The sequence below is a fragment of the Pan paniscus genome, chromosome 22 (genome assembly GCF_029289425.2).
Source record: "Pan paniscus chromosome 22, NHGRI_mPanPan1-v2.0_pri, whole genome shotgun sequence".
Classification (NCBI taxonomy): domain Eukaryota; kingdom Metazoa; phylum Chordata; class Mammalia; order Primates; family Hominidae; genus Pan; species Pan paniscus.
In genome coordinates, this window is record NC_073271.2 from 41,086,170 (window position 1) to 41,108,534 (window position 22,365).

Genomic DNA, 22,365 nt, shown 5'->3' on the forward strand with positions numbered 1-22,365 from the left:
TTTTAGCTTCAGGAATGTGACACTTGATATTATTTGGGTTTTTGAGAGGGCCAATCCTGGAACACTCTTGCCTAAAAGCGAAGGTGACAGCTCCACATTGGAAGATGCAAGCTGTCCTGCTCTATCCTGCTCTGTCCTGTCCTGCTCTATCCTGCTCTGTCCTGTCCTGTCCTGCTCTGTCCTGTCCTGTCCTGTCCTGTCCTGTCCTGTCCTGTCCTGCTCTGTCCTGTCCTGCTCTGTCCTGTCCTGTCCTGCTCTGTCCTGTCCTGCTCTGTCCTGTCCTGTCCTGCTCTGTCCTGTCCTGTCCTGTCCTGCTCTGTCCTGTCCTGTCCTGTCCTGCTCTGTCCTGTCCTGCTCTGTCCTGTCCTGTCCTGTCCTGCTCTGTCCTGTCCTGTCCTGTCCTGTCCTGTCCTGTCCTGCTCTGTCCTGTCCTGCTCTGTCCTGTCCTGTCCTGTCCTGCTCTGTCCTGTCCTGTCCTGTCCTGCTCTGTCCTGTCCTGCTCTGTCCTGTCCTGTCCTGTCCTGTCCTGCCCTGCTCTGTCCTGTCCTGCTCTATCCTGCTCTGTCCTGTCCTGCTCTATCCTGCTCTGTCCTGTCCTGCTCTATCCTGCTCTGTCCTGTCCTGTCCTGTCCTGTCCTGTCCTGCTCTGTCCTGTCCTGTCCTGTCCTGCTCTATCCTGCTCTGTCCTGTTCTGTCCTGTCCTGCTCTGTCCTGTCCTGTCCTGTCCTGCTCTGTCCTGTCCTGTCCTGTCCTGCTCTGTCCTGTCCTGTCCTGTCCTGTCCTGTCCTGTCCTGCTCTGTCCTGCTCTGTCCTGTCCTGCTCTGTCCTGCTCTGTCCTGTCCTGCTCTGTCCTGTCCTGCTCTATCCTGCTCTGTCCTGCTCTGTCCTGTCCTGTCCTGTCCTGTCCTGCTCTGTCCTGTCCTGCTCTGTCCTGTCCTGTCCTGTCCTGTCCTGCTCTGTCCTGTCCTGCTCTGTCCTGCCAGGGTGGGAGTCACGGTCGCACATCCTCTCACTCTCAGGGCCTGAGTAGCTGGGAGGCAGGGAAGGGACCAGCGGGGAGGGGCCGCAGGGGTCCTGGCAGGTGCCTGGCTGGCCCAGGGTGGCTCAGGGACAGGCGGTGTGGAGGACGTGCGTTCTAGGGTGTGCAGAAGGTGGAGGTGGGAGGGCTTATTGGAGATTAGAGGTGGTGCAAGATAAAGATAGGGGTCAGGAAGGGCTCCAGACTCCGGCCTGAGCCACAGGAGGCCGGGGTGGCATCAGCTGAGCCCCAAGCCCACAGGAGACAGCCCTGACATATGGGTCGGGGGGCTCAAGGTGTCTCTAACAGCCCAACAGCAACACAGTGGCTCCGAGGAGGTGGACGTCTGAGTGGCTGCTCCAGGCTGCCGGGCAGCCCTGCTCCTCTTACCTCAGGGCCAGGCCTCCTCCGCCTTGATGTCTCCCCTGGAAACCCCAGGACCACATCCAAAGAGCAGAGCTTTGGGAAAGGGGAAAGAGAGCATGGAGGGGTCAACTCAACCACAGGGTCCTCAGGGGCCCTCCCGGTCACGATCCTCATCATGGGAGCAGCCCTGCCCCACCCTCCACAGGCAGGTGACCTGGAGGGGTTTGCTGTTCCATGGAAGAGCCCCTGGGTGCTGAGCATGCATCTGAAGTTCAAGGGCGAGCCTGGGCTACAGGAGGATCTGTGGGCATCCATGCTGGGAGGGAAGCGTGGAGACAGGGGCTGTGGGACATCTTGCTGGATTTCAGAGGGAAAAGCCTCCCCAAGCTGCTGCCCTTGCTGTGGGAAGGAGAATTTACCTGTGTCCTGTGGCCAGCAGGGACTACTTGTGAGGTCGGTGGAGTTGCTGGGCCACACCCCGGTCATTGCAACCTTGGTACCCAAGGCAGCTCTTCCCCGGGAGGCCTCCTGAGCCCTTCAGCCCTGATACGTTTTGCACATTCTTAAAACACCTTACCTGTGGCATGCGGGTCCTACACTCCCCAACCCTGTCGTCTATCAGTGACACGTCTACCCCTTTGATTGATGTCCTCAGCCCTGGGCCTCCGAGTTCAGCGTCTTCATGTCCCAGCAGCCAGCCCTGAGGCAGGTGCATGAGAGGCCCTTGATACATGCTTGTGCAGTTGAATTTTTAAAAATGAGTGTGGCCCCCTCGGAAGTTCATGGAATAAAACTGTTATCTGGGGGTGGGGGGTGATTTGTTTGAGGCTATTTAGTGGCAGAGTTGGAATTTAAACCATGATTTTTCTACTAAACGATTCTAAATTGCCTCTCAGGCACTGTTGGGAATGGGGACTGGGTTCTCCCAGATACTTAATGCTTTAGAGCTGGAAGATTTTTCAAAAATTATAGTTAACTGAATTTTGAAGAGGTCCATGGAGATACCAGATTTGTGTCACAAGAAGGGAGTTTTCCAAAGAAAAGGAGCAACTGGAGAGCAAGAAAGAGTCTGAGATTTGAAATGTGATTTTCAAATTCAATGGGAAGCCTGGAATTCAATGGGCACCCTGGAAGATAAAGAGGAAGAAATTTTCTAAAATGCAGAGAAAACAGACAAATACATGGGCATATGAAAGAAAACTTAAGAAGTACAGGGGCTTAATCCAGGCACTCCAGACACCACCTAATAAAAGTTCCAGGATGATAAAATAGAAAACTTGAGTGAGGAACTACTAAAATAATTAGTAGAAGTCTGGGCACAGTGGCTCATGTCTGTAGTCCCACCACTTTGGGAGTCCAACGTGGGAGGATAGCTTGAGCCCAGGAGTTTGAGGTTGCAGTGAGCTATGATTGCACCACTGCACTCCAGCCTGGGTGACAGACCCAGACCCAGTCTCTTAAAAATAAATAAATAAATAAATAAATAAAAATTTTAAAAAAAAAGAATAAGAGAAAATTTCCCAGGGTTGAAGAATTGCAGTCAGTCTGAAAGACCCAAAGTGTCCTAAACAGGATGAAGGACAGGGCACTGTACCTGGCACACCTGCTAAAATGTCAGACTATCAAACATAAAGAGAAAATCCTAAAAGCCCAGCAAGAGAAAGAACGAGCTACCACAGAGGCATGAGGATCACACTGGCATTTGGCTTCTTGTTGCTGATGTTAGAAGAACAAGCTACTACAGAGGCATGAGAACCACACTGGCATTTGGCTTCTCATTGGTGTTGCTGATGTTAGGTGTCTATGCAAGGGGCCTGTAAGCTTCTGAAAAATGATGATTTAGAGCTGAGAATTCTATACCCAGCTAAACAGTCCATCAAAACTGACAGTGAAGTTGAAACAGATTCAGACGTGCAAGAACTCAGAACATGTACTTCCTGGGTTAAAAAAAATTTTTTTTTGAGATAGGGTCTTGCCCTGTTTCCCAGGCTGGAATTTGGAAATTGGCTTGGATGTAATTGCAGATGGGCCAGGACTGCTCGAGTCATCATTGCCCTTTTGTCTTCCTGGAAAGCACCCGCCAGCAGTACGAAGGAGAAACACATATACAGACTCCCTTATCCAGAAACCGAGAAACTGGGAATTGCCCAGGCCTCCAGGTGGTGGGAAGGAAGGGCAGGAGGGAGAGACTAACACAGAGAGAGAGGGTCCCATAGGGGTATTTCTCAAGGGTGGGGCCATTGAGGGGGAAGAGTGGGGAGGCTGCAAACAAGGACCCACATGCAGTGGCCATGGCTCTGAGTCAGGGAAGAAGGGCCAGAGGAGAAATGGACACACAGGAGTGGCCAGGATGGTTTTTTAAGGAGGTGCATCTGAAACATGTTATGAAGCCTCTGTATCGAAGCAGCTCGGGAGGCTGGATGAAGACAGTAGTTGGGGCAACAGAGCAGATGGTGCAGACGCTGCCCAGATCCACACGGAGCCCCGTCTGTGCTCCAGGGGGAATGAGTGGTGGGCTGGGCACCTGGAGAAAACTGTTGGTTGACTTTACTCATTGTCGTACAGCAGGGTGGATTCCAGTGATTCATGTAGGTAATAGTTAAAAGATAATATCTCAAAGGCGTTTTCTAAGAATGGGAGTGTTCTTTAAAACTTTAGCTGGGAAAGTCTTTTTACTTTTTTTTTTTAATTTTTACATTTAAAGTTAGAAATGGTGGGCCGGTGGGGGAGGGTCTCACCATCTTGCCCAGGCTGGTCTTGAGCTCCTAGGCTGAAGCGATTCTCCCACCTCTAACTCCTAAGGTGCTGGGCTTACAGGCGTGAGCCACCATGCCTGGCCAGAAAAAGTCTTTTTAAACAGTGATGTGAAACGCAGAAGCTCTGAGAGGCTAATAAATTTGACTACAGAAAAATAAAACAGTTTCTGCAAAAGCTGTTGGAACTGTATTCAGGAGACAAACTGAGGTGGGCACCTCATCTCACAGGCAAGAGCCTGGCTCCCCTCATGTAGAAAGAGCTCCTGGAACTCAGGAAGGAAAAGCGACCAATGGGAAGAGGGAGAAAGAGAATGACAGGGACACATCTGCCCCATGGAAGACATCGACATCCCCCAACACAGAACCCTGGACCTCGAGTGTGGCCTTCTAAGGGTCTTTGCTGCAGAGCCCACCAGATGTGCCTGCAAGGCTGGCTGGAAACCGCCAAATGCCCAGGGCCAGCACCCAAGAAAAGAGGGAAGAGACGCGTGCACACAGTTCCCCTGGGAAGACAGACAAAATCCTGAAACTATGACGGCCTGCAGCATGCAGATGCTGGCGGCGGGGGTAGGGAAACCCCCAAGCCTTTTGTTTGTGAACCTGTGTAAAGGTATTATCTACTTTAAAATTCATTTCTTAAAAAGAAATAGGCTGGGCGTGGTGGCTCATGCCTGTAATCCCAGCACTTTGGGAGGCCGAGGCGGGTGAATCACGAGGTCAGGAGATCCAGACCATCCTGGCTAGGACGGTGAAACCCCGTCTCTACTAAAAATTAGCCGGGCATGGTGGCGGGAGCCTGTAGTCCCAGCCACTCGGGAGGCTGAGGCAGGAGAATGGTGTGAACCCAGGAAGCGGAGCTTGCAGTGAGCCGAGATCGCGCCACTGCACTCCAGCCTGGGTGACACAACGAGAGTCCGTCTCAAAAAAAATAAAGAAAGAAAGAAAAGAAAAGTAAAGAAATAGAGGTCCAAAGCGCTCATTTAGAGAGAGTCCTGGGCACCCCCGGGAAGTGGAACTGAGGCAGATGGGACACAGGATGAGGACTGCTTTCAATTTTCTGTACTTTTATTTCTATAGTTTGAGTATTTGTGATTACTTTTATTCTTTAAAATCTCATTTTGGCTCTTATGTTTGTAATTTTGTAATTTAAAAAAGTAAATGGGGTAGAACTAAATGAAGTGGAAATAAAGTTGCATTCGAGAACAGAGACTTAAGAATAGGGTCAGGGGCCGGGTGTGGTGGCTCACACCAGTAATCCCAGCACTTTGGGAGGCGGAGGCGGGAGGATCACCTGAGGTCAGGAGTTCGAGACCGCCCTGGCCAACATGGTGAAACCCCCGTCTCTACTAAAAGTACAAAAATTAGCTGCATGTGGTGGCACGTGCCTGTAATCCCAGCTACTCGGGAGGCTGAGACAGGAGAACACCTTGAGCCTGGCAGGCAGAGGTTGTGGTGAGCCAAGATTGTGCCACTGCACTCCAGTTTGGGGGACAGAGTGAGACCCTGTCTCAAAAAAAGAAAAAGAGTAGGGGCGGGGCACGGTGGTTCACGCCTGTAATCCCACCTCTTTGGGAGGCTGAGATAGGAGGCTTGCTTGAATCAGGAGGCTGAGGCTGCAGTGAGCTGTGATTACACCACTGCACTCCAGCCTGGGCAACAGAACAAGACCTTGTCTCAAAAAAAGAAAAATAGAAAAAAAGAACAGTATCTGAAATGTATTTCTGATTAATAGAGGAACTGAAAATAAGGGCTGACATTTAAAAATTCCTGAGACTGAGGAGGGGAAGGAGGAGTGAGTGGTGTAAAAGTGCCAACATTTTATTATTCATAGCGGAGAGGCCAAAGCGAGGAGGGAAAAGCATTTACAATTTACCAAAAGGAAAAAAAGGAAAGAAAATGAATACCTGCTTATTTTAAAATTATTGCTACTGTTTAAAATCATAGGTATGTTTTTAATTTAAAAAAGGATAAAATAAAAAAGGGAGACCAGGCCCATGTGGGGGCCTCACAGGCAGCCTCTTCCCAGCAACACAATCGCACCCTGCACCCCAGCCATCTAGGGGCACCTGGCAAGCTGTGGGGCAGCCCTAGGACTGGCGGGTGGGCAGAGGGTCCGTCGTTATCAGGGGCTGGGGGAAGCCCCCAGGGATGCCTGTGCCCCTGAAGGGTTCATGGGGCCTTGGTGACTGGGAAGGGACCTTCTGTGCCCCAGGATGGCCCACCTCATGCAGGAGCCCTGTAGCCCTGGGTGTGCTGGGGGCAGTGTCCTGGGGGCCTGGGGGGTCCCTGGGCGATGCTGGGCTCTGCACAGGGAAGGCCATGAGTGGGGGATGCTCTTGGGGGATGATGGGAGGACACTCTGTGGGGTTCTCTTGAGAGGGGTGCTGCCAGAGACGCTCCTGGGGGCATCTGGAGGTTGCTCCCGCTGGGAGTTCCTGGAGTGCCCCTGAGGGCCCCCCTAGGCCAGGGTCAGGCACAGGCATGGGGCTATGGCTACAGGCAGGAGAGAGGGTGGCGGGGGGGCCACCGTCCTCTGTGGACCCTTCAGTGCCAGCCATGCTGCTGCTGCTGCTGCTGCTGCTGCTGTGGGGTGAAGCCCACCAGGGTTGACAGCAGGGCACTGAGTCCCCTCCAGGCAATGCACATCCTTCCCTTCAGCTCACTGCTCTGTTTGCCGGGCAGGTCACCTGTTGACCTCTCTGGCTGCAGGCCCGCCTGTCCCTGGGCACTGTCCCCTTCTGCGTGGAGTTCCCCTGGCCCCCTGTCCTGGGCCCATGGCCCCTACCTGGTGCCTGTGAGGGCACCTGATAGGCCAGGGCCCAGGGATGACTCCCCTCCACCCCACAGCATCAGGACCCTTCAGGGCTGCCACCTCCTGGGAGCCCTCTGTCCTTTGCAGAAGGAGCCCAAGGCCCATGTGCTGCTGGGGATAGGCTCCCCAGGGTCCCTTCAAGGTGGTGGGGGAGGCTGGCTTGGGGGACCTGCCCCAGCAGCTCCACCTTTACCAGATGTATATGTTGGGGTAAGATTTTGTTTGAGAAAAAAAAGAGTTTTTATGGCTAAATATTAAAAGGGTGAACGTGCTGAAGCTGGAGGGGTGGAGAGCAGGACATGGGCTGACGTTGGGGTGGGAGGCTGGCGCTTCCAGGAACCGCCTGAGCTGTGGGGGCACACAGGCAGGCTGAGGGCCGGCTGAGCCACCTGGGCACCAGTGGCCAGGCCTGGGTGCTGAGGAGTCCCTTGCTTCTGCTTCACGGGGCGTCTAGAAAGTGCATCTGAGGCTGGCGTCCCGCCCCAGCACGGGGGTCTCTCTCCTTCTGGATGTCTGCGTGGTGATGAAGGTGGAAACAGCCCCCACGGCAGCTCCTGTTATTTTAAGGCCCTACACATGTTCATTTGCAGCCTGAGGTTTTCTGTCTAAATTCACATTTTGCAGTTTCACTGAGTTACTTTCATTCATTTTTACATTTACATACAGCAGTGATCTCCATGCCTGCCACTTTCGAGGCTTCTCCAAGGGCTTTGTTATTTTGCTCTCAGAGAAATCAAAAACAGCAGAGACACAAATGTTGAAAATTTTCATTTTCTGGTCTTCTCTGAGTGCCCGCCCCCCCCCACCAACCCCCCAGGGTTTCTGGGAAGAAAAAGAAAAAAATGACAGAATTATTCGTGATTGGGAAATCACTTGGCTGTGGCGGGTGTGGAAGCTCCCCAGTGTCCGGAGCTCCCTGTGTGGAAAGTTTTGTGGTGTGTGTGCCGTGCCCTTTCTGGAGGGTTACACAACCCGGGACGGACGCGGTGGGGGCACAGAGGGAATGACACTCCCTTCCCAAACACTCAGAAGACAGAAGAAGACGGGAGCCGGTGCAGCCCAGGCTCCCTGCCCTGCCGAGACCTGACCGTGCCTGGCCAGCCCCTGCCCCAGCCCCAAGGGACTCCCACGAGGACACCGGATCCTCCGGGGGTGGAGGAGCCCTGCGGTGCCTGTGCAGAGGGGCCTGAGGCTGGAGGAGGCCTGGAGGGCTGATCCTGCCTTTGCCCCACCATTCTGATGTTTTGTTCGATGTGGACGTTTTGCATTCACTTAGATTCTGCAAAATGTTGCGTTAAAATATGACTTATCTTGATTCCTGAATTTTTCCATGCCTTTTGTACCTGAGGGGACTGTCACACTCACCTAAGCCCTATCCAGGCCCTGGTGGGTCAGAAGGCGGGAGTACAGTATCTGTGTGTGTGTGTGCATATGTGTAGCGTGTGGTGTGCTTGTGTGTGTTTATGTGGCATGTTGTATGTATGTGTGGTGTGCATGTGTCTGTGGGTGTGTGTGTGTGTTTGTCATATGGGTGTGTACGTGGTGTGTGTGTGTGTGCTGTGGGGATGTATGGTGTGTGTGACGTGTGTGGTTTATATGTGTGTGATTTATATATGTGTGTATGTGTGTAATGTGTGTGGTTTATACGTGTGTGATTTACATATGTGTGTATGTGTGGGGTGTGTGGTTTATATGTGTGTGTATGATGTGTGTAGTTTATATATGTGTATATGTGTGTAATGTGTGTGGTTTATATGTGTGTGTGGTGTGTATGTGTGATGTGTGTATGTAGTGTGTGTAATGTGTGTGTAGGGTGTGTGGGGTGTGTGTGTGTAGTGTGTGTTTGTGTGTGGTGTATGTGTGTGGTGTGTGTGTGATGTGTGTATGTAGTGTGTGTAATGTGTGTGGTGTATGTGTGTGGTGTGTGTGTGATGTGTGTATGTAGTGTGTGTAATGTGTGTGTAGTGTGTGTTGTGTGTGTGTTGTGTGTGTGGTGTGTGTGTGTGATGTGTGTGTACTGTGTGTAATGTGTGTGTAGTGTGTGTGTGGTGTGTGTGTGGTGTGTGTGTGTGATGTGTGTGTGGTGTGTGTGTAGTGTGTGTTGTGTGTGTGTGGTATGTGTGTGTGGTGGCTACAGCCTAGCTGAAGGTTGGAGTGTGAGAAGGCGGTGTAGGAGAAGCCATGTGAGTTCTGCCTGCTTCCACATTGCCCTCAGCGCAGGGTCCTGGCCTTGGGAGTCCCAGCACGGTCCCTCTGGGTGTGGAGACAAACGGGTGGGCTTGCTTGGCCCCAGGTATCTGCCGGCCCTCCCCATCCCACCCCCCAGGGCTACAGAGTGGGGACAACCTGTGGGTGCTCCCCGAGGCTGCCCAAGGGCAGCCTGGAGGAGGGGAAGGCCCCGCTCCAGGTGGCCACAAACGCAGGTCTGAGGCTCTTGCACAAACCCCACAGCGCACACAGGTAACACATCACGGCATGCACGAGTCACACAAACACGGCCGCAATGCTGGGCACTGCAGGGCGGGGCATGCCGATGGGGCTGCACTGGGTGGGTGTGAAGCATCAGGCCTGGGCTGGCGGCTGTGGCTGTGCTGTGGGACATCGCTTACTTGGGGGATGCATGTTGAGAGTGTGAGAGGGAGTGTCCTGATGTCTGCACCTTACTTTAAGTGGCTCAGCAAAAAAACCTAAAGCGCATGTGTGTGTGTGTTTATAGACAGCAAAATATGCAAAGGTGTTTAAAATGGGTGAATCTGGGTGCAGGGCACACAGCTGTTCATTGTACTATTTGCTCAACTTTCCTGTGAGCTTGAAATTTTTCAAAGTAGAAAATTTAGTTTTAAGAAATCCATAAACAAGGCTATATTTTTATTTATGTGATTCTAATACCCTAATTTTAAAAAAGAAAAGAAAGTTTCCATTCCCGACTGAAAAATACCTGTGGATGAAGAGGCACGAAGACACCCCCTTCCTCCAGGGCCCGATGTGAGCGGGGCGGGCAGGACGTCCTTTCTCCCTCTGAGACCTGGGGGAACAGGGCGGGCAGGATGTCCCTTCTCCCTCCGAGACCCGGGGGAACAGGGCAGGCAGGACGTCCCTTCTCCCTTCGAGACCTGGGGGAACGGGGTGGGCAGGACGTCCCTTCTCCCTCCGAGACCTGGGGGCCCAGCTGCATGGCTTCTCAGCTGCGCTTTCTGTCCGGGACCTGGGCACCTTTGTGTTTCCTCCAACAGAACACTTTGGACTGGCCAGGAGTCTGGGAGGCAGGTCTCCAAGAGCAGGGACAACATGGACTTCAGCAAAGTCCAGCAGCCCCCAGGCGGCATCAATACCCAACCCCCCACACCCAAGCACATCCATCAATGGTCAGAAAACCAAAAGACAAGCAGAAACCAGGACGGCCGCCCGAAGAACGGGGTGCCCTGGGCCACCACTCTAATAACCAGCTACAAGGAACGGAGGCCCGGAGATGGTGCAAAACATCTTGAAGAGACGACAAGAATAAAAACAACCTGCCATCCCATAATTCTATGCCTATCCTTCCAGAAATAAAGCTATTTTCAGATCAAAGAAAATGGACAGAATTTGTTCACAGTAGAGCTTCATGACGTAAAATGCTAGGGAAACTGCAGGCTGAAGGGAGAAGATGCCGAGCAGGAGATGGGCCTTCTGGGAGGATGGAAGAGCAGTGAGAACACCAAGAGGTGGGGGAGGTTAGCATAACAGACAATTTTCTTCCTAGTCCCAAGCCTTTTGAAAATAAAAATGATAACATTGCACTGAAGTGCTGTTTACACGTGTCGATACAGTACACACAGTGCAGTAGGCAGAGGGGTGAATTGGCTTATAGGCAGGCCAAGGTCTCACGTTTTCCAAAAGTGGCACGATATTGGCTCTGCGTAGACCGTGGGGTGAAGTGTGCGTGCAGTGAAACCTGGAGTGACCCTGACCGCTGATACAAGCAATGGTGTGGACGCTGCTTGCAGACACGCCGAGCACCCAAGAGTGCATTCGGGGTGATTCCATTTATATGATGTTTCAAACAGGAAACGTTCATCTAAGGTGAAATATTCAGAACAGTGGTTTCTTCTGGGCATAGGATTGACTGGGGAGTGACGTGAGGGACCTTTCTAGGGAGATAATAATGTCCCATGTCATGAAAGGTTTGTGAGTTATAGCATGTGTCCATTTGTCAAAATGGTACAGCTGATTGAGAAGAATGAACTTGAAGACTGACACTCCCCGGCTTCAAGGCTGACTATAAAGCTACAGTAATCAAGACAGTGTGGTACTGGGGGAAGAAGAGACAAACGGGTGAATGGAACAGAATAGAGAGCCCAGAAATAGACTTGCATATATGTAGCCAATCAATGTTTGCCAAAGGAGCAAAGGCAAAAAAATGGGGCAAAGACAGAGGGTGCTGGAACACCTGGACATCCACAGGCAGAAAAGCGAGTGCAGACACACACCCTGCACCTTCACAAAAATTAACCCAAAATGGATCACAGACCTACATGTAAAATGAAAACTGTAAAACTCCTATAAGGTAACACAGGAAAAAAATCAAGATCACCCAGGATTTGGTGGTGATTTGTAAAAATACAACACCAAAGGCTGACCCATGAAAGAAATCATAGATCAGCAGAATATTAAAGTTAAAAACTTTTGCTCTCTGAAGACACTGTCCAGAGAATGAGAAGACAAGCCACAGACTGGGACCAAATAACTGCAAAAGAGATATCTGTTAAAGGACCGTTATCCAAAACACACAAAGAACTCTCCGAGCCCTGCAGTAAGAAAAGGAACAGCCCAATTACAGAAACAGGCAAAAGACCTGAAAGATGCCTCATCAAAGAAGACACACAGATGGCAAATAAGCCATGAAGAGATGCTCACCATTATACATCATTAGGGAAATGCAAATTAAACAACAATAGATACCACTACACACCTATTAGAATGGCCAAAACGCGGCCACCAACACCACCAAATGCTGGCCAGGGTGTGAAGCAACAGGAACGCTCATCATTGCTACTGGAAATGGTGCAGCCACTTTGCAAGACCGTTTGGCAGCTTCTTATGAAACTAAACACTCTCTTACCATAGGATCCAGCAATCACACTCCTTGGCATTTACCCAGATGAGCTGAACACGTATGTCGACACTAACATTTATAGCAGCTTTATTTATAGTTGCCAAAACTTGGAAGCAAGCAAGATATTCTTCAGTGGGTGACTGGGTAAACTGGGGCACATCCAGACTATGGAACATTATTCAGCACTAAAAAGAAATGAGCTCTCAAGCCATGTGTCTTATTCTGTTCAGGCTGCTATAACAAAACAAAATAAACCGGATAGCTTATAAACAACCAAGCTCTACTACTCCTCACAGTTCCAGAGGTTGGGAAGTCCAAGACCAAGGTCCTGGAAGATTTGGTGTCTGTCCAGGGCCCAACTCTTGGTTGGTAGACAGGACCTTCTTGCTGTGTTCTGACATAGTAGGAGAAGCAAGGCAGCTCTCTGGAGTGGCTTTTGTAAGCGCACTGCTTTCATGCATGAGGGCGTAGTCCTCATGATCTCATCACCTCTCCAAAGACCCCACCTCCTAATACTACCACCTCAGGGGTTAGGATTTCAACATATGAATTTTGGGAGCACACAAACTTTCAGTCCCTAGCACCATGAAAATACACAGAAAAACCTGAAATGCATATTACTAAGTAAAAGAAGCCAATCAGAAAAGGCTTCATACCATGTGATTCCAACTATATGATATTCTGGAAAAGGCAAAATGATGGAAACAGTAGAAAGATCAGTGGTTTCCAGGGGATGAGGGGAGGGAGGGATGAACAGGAAGAGCATAGAGGGTCTTTAGGGCTGTGAAACTCTTCTGTGTGATACTATAATTGTGGGTCCCTGCCACTGCACATCTGTCAAAATGTATGAAATATACAATACCAAGAGTGAACCTTAATGTAAACTGTGCCCTCTGGGTGACAGTGACATGTCAACATAGGCTCATCAGTTGCAACAAACGTCCCCCTCTGCAGGGGGTGTTGGTAGTGGGGAAGGCTACACGTGTGGGGTCAGGGAGTGCATGGGAACTCTGTACCTTCTGCTCAATTTTGCTGCAAAACCAAAACTGCTCTAAAAATCTATTTTCAAAATTGTACAGCTAAGATTTGTGCATGTCAATGTATATAAATCTGCATAAAAGACAAAGTAATAATTGAGTGATGGGTGAGGAGTAAGTGAAGGCATAGATTATGCAACAGTGCCTGGGCATGGTGGCTCACACTTGTAATCCCAGCATGTTGGGGGGCTGAGACGGGCAGGTTGCCTGAGGTCAGGAGTTCAAGAACAGCCTGGCCAACATGGTGAAACCCTGTCTCTACTAAAAACACAAAAATTCGCCAGGCATGGTGACGTGTGCCTGTAATCCCAGCTACTCGGGAGGCTGAGGCAGGAGAATTGCTTGAATCCAGGAGGCAGAGGTTGTGGTGAGCCAAGATCCTGCCACTGCACTCCAGCCTGGGTGATACAGGAGACTCCATCTCAAAAACAAACAAACAAAAAAATGCAAGAGTGGAGGAATGTGACTAAGCATGGTGGCTGGGTGGTGGATACATGCAAGTGTCATGTGTATTTCTGTGTACTCGTATATTTTGATATCTTTCATAACAAAGACCTTTCTTTATAAAAGCAATTGAAGAGAAAATGCTCAAAAGGGAAGACCATCAAAAGAGATTAAACATGCGCATGACTGAATATCATGTCAGTTGTAAAGAGAAAAGTCAGTCTGGCTCAGATTTCTTTACAATGACAATGGTACTAGAGGGTCGTGGAGCATCCTAGGAGATCCTTAGTGAAAGACAGTGTGAACACCAGTATTATAACCAGCTAAACTGTCACAGACATGGAAGGCAACTGACAAACATTTCAGACATGCAAAACTCAGTGACATTATTCCTATGGGATAGAGGATAAACTGTAGCCAACTAAGAAATGAATTTTAAAACATTATTGGAAGCACTAGCAGTAAGTTTTGAATCTAACTATAGGACTAAGGCTAGAATAAATGTGTCTGGAAGAATTTATAAGAATGTAAAGTGATAAATTTCTGAGCATAGAGAAATCATAAAGCTAACCATGGTTTGGAGTGAAAGGCAGAAAGTAGGTGGGGAGAAGCTGGGTGCGGTGGCTCACGCCTGTAATCCCAGCACTTTGGGAGGCTGAGGCGAGCAGATTACCTGAGGTCAGGAGTTCAAGACCAGCCTGGCCAACATGGCGAAACCACAGCTCTATTAAAAAGTACAAAAATTAGCTGGGCGTGGTGGTGGGCACCCGTAATCCCAGCTACTCAGGAGGCTGAGGCAGGAGAATCGCTTGAACCCAGGAGGCAGAGGTTGCAGTGAGCTGAGACCGTGCTACTGTGCTCCAGCCTGGGGAACAAGGGCAAAACTCCGTCTCAAAAAGAAAGAAAGTAGGTGGGGAGGAAAAGGGTGCTGACTTCCTCATCTTTACAGCCAGGGCTAAGAGATATTATTTAAAATTGGTGAAGCAGGTGACTTCACAGTGACAGGTAAGAACTAAGAAAGCTGAGGGTGACTGAGGAGCGGCAGAGGCTGGGTTCCCATATCACTCCCCCAGCTCTGCTCACGATGGGGCTCAATAAATAGGAGAAAAAAACAGCATCAAACTCAGAAAACGATCGTTTAAATTTTGTAACCAAAATAAACATATCCAAAGTTGTTCTCAAAATAGTAGGTATTTGTTTTACACAAAACGTGATGACAGTAAGAAATATTGCCAGTATAGACATCATCCCTTCCAGGCTGGTCTTTTTAATTTTGTATCCAAAAGCTACAGTGGTAAGACAGGGTAGCCAGAAACCATAGCAAAAAGCCACTTCCATTTAGTGATTGCATAATCGTATTCTCAGAAGAGCTCAGTAAAATAGAATTTTAGAGTTGCTTTTATGTCTTCGTTAAAAATGTTTCTTAGGCCGATGTGAGGTTGAGTAGTCAACTTTTAAGATTTTTCTGTGGAATACGTTTCAACATTTTTTAAGTCCTAAGTCTGAGAAACTGGCTGTCTGCTACACGAAAACCAAGATGCGATGTTCTCAGATCTGGTTGTGGTCTCCAGGCACTCCACTATCTAAAGAAAGTAACCCCGTAAAATATCCCATCTCTAGACCATATATTCATTTGCTGAGAAGTCATTTGCAGGGGAATTTCCATATTCAATAGCTGCAGTTTAAAAACTTATTTGGGGTTTTCCATACTAAACATATATTGGGTGAAAAGTATTATCAACGAATAAAGTAATTATCATGCTTGCAAGCTAAATTGACCACCTTCTGATTAGGATTTCGCATCTAATGTCCTTCAACTTGAAAGCAACTCAGATGAGGGGGATGCTTTCTTCTTCCTTCGAATCCCCTCCAGTTCTAGATGTTAAGGACCATGAGGCAGATGGTTCCCCTACCTCGCCCCCACCCAGTCCGTTTCTAGGAAGTATCATGACCAACTGGGCAGGATTTGGACACATTCTGCAGAGAATGCCAGACACCAGCCCATCTGGTGAACATTAGTCTGCAGACTTCTTGGTCAAGGTAATGTTTGCATTGTTTGGGCACAAAATGAAAACACAGCATTTGATTTCACAAGAACTTAGAAAAATAAGCGTGGTGAGAGCAAGTTGTACGAGGATCAAAACATTTAAAAAATAGAAAAAACACATTGGAAGAAAAAGAGGAAATTTTGTTTAAAAAATTAAAAGCCATCCAAAGATACACCATGTCGGCTACAAAAGTTCTTTTTGGAAAATAAATCTTTAATTCAACTTTTTTTTACATTATTTACATTAATTTTGGTTGAAAAGAACCACGTAGATCAATACTTTTCAGTCATTTGTGAGTCTAAAGTTATGTTTCTCTGTATGCTCATAAAATAATTATACTACCTACATTTGTCATTGAAAGAAAAGATGGTTGATAAATGCCAGATTTGTGGGCCTCAGAATTTCCTTGTTTCCAGATTTCTAAGGCAGTTAAAGTGACCTGCTGTGTCCATAGGAGAGCACCTCTCATGAATGTACGCCTTATGTCTTTGCCAAATTCAGCCTTTTCTTACTCATTTTTATTCTAGAAAACATTCTCAAGTGTCAAAATAGTCACCTGTTAGCTATGAACACAGGTCGATGCTGCTTTCTGCTTTGAACACGTGCCCCTTCTCTTGTTCCTGGGCACGCCTTGATCCATCCAGGCTCTGCTGCAGCTGGGTGGGCCCTGGCTGGGCTCCAGCCAGTGGACCGTGAGCAGGAGGGATGCTCCCCCCGCTTCCAGAGAGGCTCACAGCCTCTCCCCGGCTGGGCCAGGGAGCAGCCCCGGTGACCTCAAAGTCACCTGTGAAGGAAGATGGCGAAGGCTCCCTCAGCCTGGGCCCCTTGGTGCCACATGGGGAGAGACTCCCCCCACCCAAACCTCCCATGTCCCCAAGCTCCGCTCCACCACCCAGGCCCTGCTTGTCCTGCTCTCACCAAAAATGAACACACTTCTCTTACACTTGGGCCGTGACACACGTTCGTATCTATCTGTCATAACGGTGGCCTCCCTAAACCACTCAGTAAGTTACAGGACTTCCTTTCATTCCTGTATCCTGAAATTTCACTAACATTTCTGCCTTTTCTGTTCACCTCATGATACTCACTTCTGTTTTGTAACCAGAACTACTTTAGAAAGGCCCTTCCCAGACGCGGAATTCTTGTATGGTTTTTGTTCCCAACACCATGTCATTCGAGTTGTTTTCGCAGCAGCGATGGATTTATGTGGCTTTGCTAAGCCTCAGCTCATACTTGCCATGTTTTGTATCCATCTTGGGATCTGGACAAGAATCTGGAAAGGGGGCGTCTGTGCCAGAGTTCCCATCTGACCTACTGCTGTGGTTCCAGAACATTCCGTCCCCAGGATGTCCCAGCCCATGGCAGGTGCTCAGCGGGGGCTTGCGTGACCAGCTCAGACTCCAGTTCGATGTACTCAGAGGCTCCTCCAGTGCAGGAGCTGGCGAGGCCCCTTCCTCAGGGACATTCTGCTTTGCTCTTCAGGAGAGCTCGGCAGGGGACGGGGTGGGAGCCAGGCTGCAGACCCAGCTCCCAGTGGGCAGAGGTCGAGGAAATGGCACACAGACTGCTCACACTGTTTTACACTTTGCTATAGGTTACTCATATTCATTGTAGAAAAATATAAAGAAGAAAAATAAGCAAAAAGAAGAAAAAGCCACTCGTAGCCCCATCACACAGGTGATGACTCATGCCTGTACCTACGTGGACAGACCAAACTACGCACGCACGTTGTGCTGTGCACGTCTGACCCCGTGACACGCGAGGCACTGTGCACGTTTTTTTCATGTAACAATTATATCATTAGCAGTTCTTAAGGTCAGGAAGTGAAGAGCTGGATCATTTTAATACTGCGTAGAATGCCATGGTTTGAATAAACACGTCATTGAGTAATACTGTAGTGTTGGCCATTTAGGTTGTCCAGATCTCAGCTATTATAAAAAGGCTGTGAATCTATCTGGGGGCGTATCCCTTATTATCTCCACAGGATAAATTTTAAGACATTGCACACATTTTTAAGATTTCTGACAGGCATCGTCAGGGCATCCTGCAGGAGTGAGTGACCGGCCCCACGTCCTCCAGCGTCCCCCACCCCGGGCATAGCTTTCTTTTTAGTATTTGCTAATCCAATAATGAAACATGGCATCTTGTTATCTTTTTAAATTTGCAGTTTTATTTGTGATGTTAATCTCTGGCTCTTGAACCAGTCAAGGTGTTAACCCTTTGTGCACTGCATATGCCTTTGGTTTGTAGCTTGCTTGTTGTTACTGTTTTGTTTCTGTTGGTTTTTCTCCTTGTTCTGATTCCTGCCTGTACCCTCAGGAATGACGTGAGGGTACCTGGGACTCTGACTGTGACATGCTTTCCACACGCATCTCTGTAAACATTGGGTCCTTACTCTGGACGTTGTGTGAGATGAAGCCCCCACGGTAGGGCCGGAGGGAGCACGAGAGTGATCGTCAGAAGCCAAGCCGACTTGGGGGAGACCAGCTACCCTCTGCATGTGAGGGGCAGTGGGCCTCTGGCTCGAGTGTGCCTGCTGGTGCAGCAGGGACAGGCTGGAACCACCAGTGTGGCCCCCGACCGCTGCGTGGCCATGGGCGGGGCGCCACCTCTTGGCTCACAGACCTGCTCGCCCATGAGTGCAGCTGTGACCGTGCCAGCCTCCTGGGGTTGCTGAGGATCAAATGAGAACATGCAGGTAGAGTGCTTACAGCAGCGCCTGGCATGCAGTGAGCCCAATTCAAATGCTTCTGTGGTAGAATTTGATCTTAATTTTATAAAGCCCTCTGGTTGTTTCATTACCTACAATCACAGGTTAATAGTTTATAAGTGCTTCTTAAAATTTTCCAAGTCATGGGGTCCAAACAGGCCACACTAGACACAGCTGGCACCTGAGAGCGTCCCTGGGGTTTATGTTCTGAGAAGCCGCTGCTCCCGGGCGAGGCCTGCACCGGGGATTGTGAGTGGAACAGGAGCCGGGCATTCAGAGAGGCCCTGAGGACTTGGCCACCACCAGCTGTGGCAGGAAATGGTTGGCAAGGACAGAGTCCTGAGAAAGGAAAACCTAGAAGGAAAATTGGACCCTCCAGAGACTGCCCATTCGATGGAGAAATGTCCTTCAGACGCCAGCTTGGCCCTGCAGCCAGCACAGGAACAGACCGGAGCCTGAAGCAGCCGCCATGTAACCAGATAGGGCTGTGTCCAGGAACTCCAGTGCAACCACGGCCCTTGGCTGAGGTAAGCACAGGCATCTTTAAAAGCCATTAGGTTTCACCGGGCACAGTGGCTCACGTCTGTAATCCCAGCACTTTGGGAGGCTGAGGCGGGAGGATCACTTGAGCCTGGGAGTTTGAGACCAGCCTGGGCAACATAGCGAGATCCCATCTCTACAAAAAAAAAAAAATAGCTGGGCGTGGGAGCATATGTCTGTAGTCCTAGCTGGTCAGGAGGCTGAGGTGGGAGGATCACTTGAGCCCAGAAGTTGGAGGCTGCAGTGAACCATGATGGCACCATTGCACTCCAGCCTCGGTGACAGAGCGAGATCCTGTCTCTTAAAAATAAACATGAGCTCCACTCACACAGAGCTGGCAGGAATGAGTTCTGCTTTCATCAGGGTCCTCAGGGGACCCTCAATTGAATTCAGGTCCTCAACTGGATGTGGCCCACCACAACGGAGAGGGTCATCTTGCTTTCCTCAGTCTGCCAATTTGAATGCTAATCTCTTCCAAAAACACCCTCACGGAAATACCCAAAGTGATGTTTGACCAAATATCTAGGCACCCTCTGGCCCTGTCCAGGTGACACATGAAAGTAACCATCACAACACCGAGCCACCTACAAGGACTCCTCCACCTCGCTGGCTAACAGGCACCCCAACGTAGTTAGAAACAGACATCCGCTCTCTCTCCCAAGCTCATCAGAGGACAGGACAGACCTGCTGGCCATCACACAGGCGGGTCCTTGGACCATCTCTGGGCCTTTCTCCCATGCCCCCACGCCAGTCTAGCATCACGTTTTGCTGGTTCTATCTGCGTGAACACGCTGTGCGCTAAAAAATTCAAGGTGAGGATCAGTGGGTATCAACTTGCTACCAGTTTCCAAAAATAGAAGATTGCTCACAGCTGCAGTTTTGCACATAGGTTTACATGAGAAAGTAACCAGGCAGGAGGAGCTTGGGGGAGGGACACTGGACACTGTATGTCTCTTTATACTTTTTGATGTTTGAGCCAACTATAACCTATTCAGAATTTCTAAACAGATAAGCCCGCCCACAATCCAAATGTTTGGAGTAGGCATTTCCTAAGAAATGCCCCCCACTCTCTAAGGAGTTTCTGCACTGAAAACTGTCCAGCGGGCACCTTGGGGCCTGAGGGAGGTGCTGAGAAGGGGCATGAGGTTGGGCTGGTGACCACACAGACAGGGTCCTCCCCAGGCTGAATTTTCAGATGCTTAGCGCTCTGGCCTCCCTTCCACAGTCTGCCCTGGCCAGGTCGGAGCCATGTGGTCAGTGAAAGAGGCTCCAGGGGATCAGCCTGCAGCTGACGGACACCAAGTGAAACTCTGGGGCCAGCCTCTGGGTCAGGCTGTGACATTTCCACCTGGTGGCACATGCCTGGTCTCCTTACCACAGACTCCTAGGACGGCAGCTCTGTGGCTCAAGTCAGAGAGGCAGACGGCCCCAAGAAAACAAGGTGGCCTGGGCTGGGTACAGGGAGGAGAGGGTGATGGGCTGGGCAGGTACACTGGGCAGTGCATGGGAGCGTGGAGAGCAGCAGCCACTAGAGAGCTGGGTGGGAGCAGGGGTCAGGGAGCTGGGTGGGAGCAGGGGTCAGGGAGCTGGGTGGGAGCAGGGGTCAGGGAGCTGGGTGGGAGCAGGGGTCAGGGAGCTGGGTGGGAGCAGGCGTTGGGGCAGGGCCTTGCAGGGCTTGTCTCTGCCCAGCTTGTAAACAGTACTGAATGCCACACCTAGGAGGTGGAAATCATGCTGGAGAGAGCTCACCCTTCGGACTCAGCACATTCACCCACTTAGTCAACTAGCACTCCTTTGTGCTACACTTGCCCCCAGACGTTGCCAGCCAGATCTCCTCCTGTTGGAATGAATTTTCACCTTTTTTTCCTCTGTCTTCAGAGCTATTTGGATGAGAATTTGCGACGGGCTGCCCCAGGGGCCATTTAGTGGGAGGTCGTCTAAGCTGGAAGCCAGCCTCAGTCCAGGAGATGTCAGGTCCTATACTGAGCCCGTCAGGCCATGCTCTGCTCTAAGGCAGAGAAGGACGTTACCCTAGTATCCATGGGGACATGGGGAGGCCAAGGAGAGCCTGTATCCTCGGTTTTTGGAACTCTCTGGGTCTGAGGAGATTGTTCACAGTAGAGAATAAGGAACTAAGACAATCTGAACAGGAGACTTGCTTCCAGCCAAGGTGGAGTAACAGGAACCATGTTTACCTTCTGCTTGAAAAACCAAACAAATCAAAAGAGAAAAACCACATGAAACAAGAGGTGTCAAGATACCAGCATCAGACAACGAGGGACAGCTCTGCCCGAGCCACAGGAGACGGACGGGGCGCCCTGAGCTGCCCCAGCCGACCATCTGGAGTGTCAAAGGCGGCGGAGCAGGGAGGGGAAGCCTAGGAAGTCCATTCATAGGCCGACCTTGAGCTCCTAAGAAAACGACCTTCTGGAACACAGGGCCCCACTCCCGCTGGGAGGGAAACAGCCATGGCCCCAGGATTTTGCCCCCACTGCGTTGCCTTTTATGAGTAGAACATAACACACTCTCAGAAATGAAGCCGTGTGAGCCTCCTCAAAACACCGGCTGACACAGCGCCCGCAGGCTGAGTGCTTGGCAGCAGCGTTGAACTCAGCCCTGGCGTGTCGGAGCCCAGGGTGGCCCTGCGGGAGGGTCTGAGACTTCATGTAATGTGGCCAGGGGAGAGCTGGAGCCCACCTTCCCACTTCATGTAATGTGGCCGGGGGAGAGCTGGAGCCCACCTTCCCACTTCATGTAATGTGGCCGGGGGAGAGCTGGAGCCCACCTTCCCACTACATGTAATGTGGCCGGGGGAGAGCTGGAGCCCACCTTCCCACTTCATGTAATGTGGCCGGGGGAGAGCTGGAGCCCACCTTCCCACTTCATGTAATGTGGCCGGGGGAGAGCTGGAGCCCACCTTCCCACTTCATGTAATGTGGCCGGGGGAGAGCTGGAGCCCACCTTCCCACTTCATGTAATGTGGCCGGGGAGAGCTGGAGCACACAGCAGGGCACTGTGAGCCCGGGCGCTGGGGCGGAGAGAGCCTGGACGCCACGCCGCAGCCTGCGGGTTCTGCTGAGGGTGCAGTCCACGCAGGAGGCTTCGGGATGGACAATTCCAAGAACAGACTTGCCAGGGAGTCCGGCAGGGAAGCACCAGCCTCCAAAGGCCACCACAGGCCTCCCTTCCACACCCACGCAGTCAGCTGGCGCCGGGGAGTGCACGGAAGGACCACGCCGGCAAAGAAAGCGCAGCTCTGAGCCCCCGCGCCTTCAGGCCCACCCGGAACTCTCAGGAACTCTCAGGACTGCTCCTGAGAATGCCCCTCCCAACCACAGCAGGTGACTGTCATGGGCGTCCGGAGCCTCTCAAAGATCCAGGAGGAGGCGTGATGTGGAGGGACCGGCCAGTGTGGCGGGGCCCGCAGCGCCAGAAAAGGCAGCTGCCGCAGAGTTGAAGAGCTCATCTTAAGAAGAGTCCCAGAGCACCGCATGTTCTCACTCATAGGTGGGAATTGAACAATGAGAACACGTGGACAC